The sequence below is a fragment of the Crocuta crocuta genome, unplaced genomic scaffold (genome assembly GCF_008692635.1).
Source record: "Crocuta crocuta isolate KB4526 unplaced genomic scaffold, BGI_CrCroc_1.0 scaffold128, whole genome shotgun sequence".
Taxonomy (NCBI): domain Eukaryota; kingdom Metazoa; phylum Chordata; class Mammalia; order Carnivora; family Hyaenidae; genus Crocuta; species Crocuta crocuta.
Genome location: NW_027532232.1, coordinates 4,833,944 through 4,839,056, shown reverse-complemented (window position 1 = coordinate 4,839,056; position 5,113 = coordinate 4,833,944). Strand labels below are relative to the sequence as shown.

At 46.4% G+C, this 5,113-nt stretch overlaps 1 long non-coding RNA gene across 1 annotated transcript; it reads right to left on the bottom strand.

The window, feature by feature from the left end:
• Window positions 1-2,575: 2,575 nt before the first annotated feature.
• On the bottom strand, window positions 2,576-4,971 carry LOC144243019 (uncharacterized). The gene is made up of 2 exons (XR_013338516.1): window positions 4,720-4,971; window positions 2,576-2,786 (listed from the first exon to the last, which is right to left on the bottom strand). It is a non-coding gene; the product is annotated as an uncharacterized LOC144243019 (long non-coding RNA).
• Between the last annotated feature and the right edge of the window lie 142 nt (window positions 4,972-5,113).

The window sequence follows — 5,113 nt, the reverse complement described above, 5'->3', positions numbered from 1 at the left end:
ATCATAGCTTAGGCCAGCCTACCTAGAATTTGCCAAAAGCACTTACATTAGCCTACAATTGGGCAAAATCGCTGAATACAGTTTACTTTATAATGAAGTGCTGCATGTCTCAGGTAATGTATTGAATAGTGTACTGAAAATGACAAACAATGGGTGTGTAGGTAATGATGGCTGTAAGCACATCAGTTTTTTGCCTCTTGTGATGGTGTGGCTGACTGTAAGCTGCAGGTGCCCAGCATCACGAGAGAGAGAACCCTCCAACATATCCAAGCCCAGGAAAAGATCAAAATGCCAAGGATACTTTCTACTGAATGCATATTGATTTTACACCGTTGTAAAATTGGTAAATCATAAGTGGCACCATCACAAATCAGGGACCATCTGTACTGATGGTGCACTTGTATAACCTTGATTTCCATCCTCCCCTCCTCACCCCTTCTCGATCCCAGCTCCCAGCGGTAACTACTATCCCAAATTGGGTGTTAATTCCTGTACACGTCAGTATACTTTTCCTACATATGTATTACTTCTAAATAATATATAGTGCTATTTTATATGTTCTAAAGTTTCTTTTTTTTAATTTTTAATGTTTTATTTATTTCTGAGAGAGCGAGAGAGAATGAGCAAGGGAGGGTCAGAGAGAGAGGAAGACACAGACTCTGATACAGGCTCCACGCTCCAAGCTAGCTGTCAGCTCAGAGCCCAACGCGGGACTCGAACCCACGAACTGTAAGATCATGACCTGAGCCGAAGTCGGACGCTCAACCGACTGAGCCACCCAGGCGCCCCTGTGTTCTAAAGTTTCTATAAGGGGTGCCATATTGTATGTAACTCGCAACGTGCCTTTTCAGTCAGCCTTATGTTAATGCTATTCACGGTTGCTGTTTTTAGCCACAGTTCACTAGTTTTTGCCACTAGGTTTCAACGTATGAGAGAAACACCCACAAGATACCCATCCTCTGGATGATAGATGCTTAAATTGTTCTCCTGTTTCTGTTCTTAAAACAATGCTGCTACGGCGGTTCTTGAATATGGCTCCTGTGTAAACGTGCAAAACATGCACCAAGGTAAGACTTGTGGATGATAGTGTGGTAGGAACCCCTCCCTAAGGAGAGAGAAAAAAAATGAAGAAGAGAGAAGACTTCAAGGTCACCTAGATATGGGTCCAGCTGCCTACATCCCCCATGTTCTTGTAAACTGAAACAACTTAATCAGACTGCATGTTTATGTGTGTTACCATATATGGGAGACAAAGAAATAGAAAATGCATAAAAAAACTATGCCATGTGATGTGGGCCGCTCAGTTCTTTTGGGTACGAACCCAACTGAGCGGTGCCGGCACGAATAAAGTTGCTTCCTGGAGAGAAAAGTCTCGGTGTTATGACTCTCTGTGCGAGAATCCTGCAACAATAGGACACGCATACCTTCACAAGCAGATACCTCACTTTCCAGACTAACACAGGAGGGAACATCTTTGTGTATTTTTTACCTATTCTTCTTTTCCCCCTTTCTATGAATTCACTATTCATAATTTTGCACATTTTCCTCTGGAGTAGTCTTTTGATTTTTAGAAGTTATTCCTATTCTCTGGATGTTTCTCCTTGCTGCAGGTATCTTTCCCCAGTCTGACCAGTTTGGGCTAGGCTATTGTGTTTTTGATGGGAAAAAAAAGTTTTAAATCGTAATCTGATTTAATGTTGTAAGGCCACAAGTCTAAATGTCTAAACCAAACTGACTCCATGACAGGCTTTAAGTTTCCCCTCTGAACTAGAAGGCCTGAGTTTCAGCTTTCCCGAAACTATCAGGCAGTTACACATTGCCCAAGGCAGGAGAAACCACCCTTGCAACACCCAATCAGGAAAGGCCAGCGACCACCCTCCACATTACTAAGGGAGAGGCCTGGAGATAGAAACTATAGATAGGACCCTGTTACCTAATGTTAAAGTTAACCTGTTAGTCGCCGAACAAGACCCTAGGCTCGCTCTGTGATTGGTTGAATTTAAAGGTACTCTAAATGTTGTAATTGGATCCCGCCAAAAGTAACGAATACTCTAGACAATGTGTATGGTCAAACCCGCTGTCAATGATGTTGAATAATTATGATTGGATCACTGTTCCCATGTCACAACTTCTGTAACTCCCCCGTCTCAAACCCCATAAAAACCCTACTCTGCCCTTGTTCGGGGCTCTCAGCACGGATCCATGCGCTGGTGAAGTCTGTGAGCCCGAGCTCAAGCCCGTAATAAAGCCTTTTGACTTTCCATGTGTGACTCGGTCTCCCTGGTGGTCTCTGGTTGGTGAGGATACTGCGATCTGGGTATAACAATGTATGGGTCTATCCTTTGCACTTTGTACTTTGTGTATTTTAAGACTATATACATGAAAATCTTCAAGCAGCATTATTTATGGCCACTTTTTTTTAACTGCCTCTAAATAGTTGACACTACCCTACCTACTATGGGCTGATATTCTCCAAAAATTTATGTTAGAAGTCCTAACCCCCAGTATGTCAGAATAGGACTTTATTTATTTAACTATGTCATATAAGTAAGTAAAAAAATAAATATATATAAAGTTTAATAAGTTACATATTTTATTTATTTTAGAGAGAGAGAGACAGAGCGAGTAGGGGAGGGGCAGAGAGAGAGAGGGAGACACAGAATCAAAGCAAGCTCCAGGCTGGGAGCTGTCAGTACAGAGCCCGACCCAGGGCTTGAACTGGAAAACCGTGAGCTCATGACCTGAGCGGAAGTCAGAGGCTTAACCAACTGAGCCACCCAGGCGCCCTAAAAAAAAATTAAAAATACAGCATTTACATTAGAGTACCAGAATCATAAACAACTTTTACATTTATATATTTATTTATTGTCCAAAACAGTGACTTCTATTAAAGCCCAGAGACAGGACCGTGGAGTGACTGGTTATTAGTATATGTGCTGCCTAAGTGAGCACAATGGAGTGACTGGTTATATACTTGGGAGTTGGGGGAGGTAAAGGCTAGCGGAAGTTTCCAAAAGGGTTTTCGTATGCTAAAGACTCACTGGATCCTGGAGGCCCAGCTATTGTTAAGCTAAGGCAGTTTTCCCCTCTAGCCAAGCATTTACATGAAGACAGGGAGGAAAGTGAGGTACTCTGCCTGCCTCAAGTATTTGTCAGTGGGCTGCAGGTTAGAAGGAAATTTAATTTTATCTGCCATTTCCTTCTGCCTTTGTTTCCCACTTCACTCTGATAGTCATTTGGAACTTTCTTCAAGGCCCTTCATTGTCATGTGAGGAGAAGTTTGAGATCTTCCACAGGTTCTCGGGGGGAATAAGAAGGCATGTCAGCTGACAGACTAGATTCTTGGTCAGGCTGCTGTGAACTCTAAGGTATCAGGCTGATGAGGGAGCGTGGGGCAAGCTGAGGGCGCAGTATAGGCTAACAGCACCCCACCCCCACCCCCATGGAATATGTGTGATATTCCTCCGGCACTCCACTCCCGGCTACCCAAGAACAAAGGAAAGGGGGTTAAGTGCTTGCCGTGGTTAATGTGGGAAGAAACTAAGGCAAATGAAAAACTAAATTCCCTTACTGCCTACAGCTTATAGACAAAGTCCTTGAAACAGGCAGTGACCTCCCTCTAGGGACTCAGCTGCCTAGATGATGACACTTTGCTACAGGCAAAAGAGAATCTTAGCTTCATATTATCCCAACCTAGAGGATCCTATAAGTCTCCTTCCTTTATCTCAACTGCCCCAAGATATATGCTGGCCATCATGTTGCAGGATTCTCGCACAGAGTCGTGACACCGAGGCTTTTCTTTCCAGGAAGCAACTTAATTCGTGCCAGCACCTCCCCGTTGGGTTCATACCCAAAGAACTGGGCGGCCCACATCACATGGCATAGGTTTTTTTTTATGCATTTTCTATTTCTTTGTCTCCCATGTATGGTAACACACATAAACATGCAGTCTGGTTAAGTTGTTTCAGTTTACAAGGCCATGGGTAATGTAGGCACCGAGGCGCATATCTAGGTGACCTTGACGTCTTCTCTCCTCTTTTTCTCTCTCCTTAGGGAGGGGTCCCTTCCACAATCATACTCCAAGTTTATGCTCCCCCTCACCCCCCATACACATCTGAAGAGTCTCATGACTGAGGTTTTATTACACGATATTAACTGATGTTTCCCTAGCAACAAATGCTCCTCAAGGTCCTGGAGACCTTGCTTCCAAAAAACCTTAGAGACCTTCTCTATCCCTAACCCCCTACCACCCTGAGGGTATATAATGAGTTTCCCCTCCTGACCCCAGTGCAGCTCTTCCTATCCAAGGGTCCTGTCCTCATGCTTTAATAAAACCACCTTTTTTTGCACCAAAGACATTTTCAAGAATTCTTACTTGGTCGTTGGCTCTGGACCCCCCCCACATCACCCCAAAATTTCATCAAGGCCAATAGTTCCAAGGGGCTCTATTGGCTTCATTCTTCATAAAGTCAATCTTAATTCCTTAAAGCTATGGTCATATCTGAGTCTATGCATGGCTCCCATATATGACATTTGGAGCGTTGCCATGTGTCTACTTGATCCCCTGAGGATGAATTCCCAGCCTCTTGGCCCCTGGCAGGTGGATTCTGAGCGGGGACGGGGTGGGGGAATTGCACACGCTCAGAATCCCCGGCAGGACAGACTCCCCATTGCCCACGGTGGCGGGGACATGCTTGTTGACCCCCTCGGCCGGCTCACCTCCCTTGCTTCATTCCCGGGATGGCCTCACAGAGGATCCTCCCCTCGCCTGGAGTCCGCTTCGGGGAGGAACCAAACCAAACCCCACACCCCCTCTCCGTCCTGGGCTGAGTGAAGAGCGACTCTTCTCCCCACTTGCAGCTGAAGTCCCATGTCCACCTCTCCGTCCCCTTCTCTCCAGCTCCTGTCAGTGCCTCTCGGTCTCAGTCTTCCCCGCTTGGGACCCAGACTCAGCACCAGGACCCGTGGACGGCGCTGGCTCCTCCAGGCCGCAGGGGGCGCTGTGGGGCCGGGCCGGGCCGGGCGCGAGTCCCAGCGTGCACCGCGCGGGGGCTGGGCCTGCGGGGCTGGGCGGAGCCGGAGGCTGCGCGCCTGAGGAGGTGTCGCGGCGCCG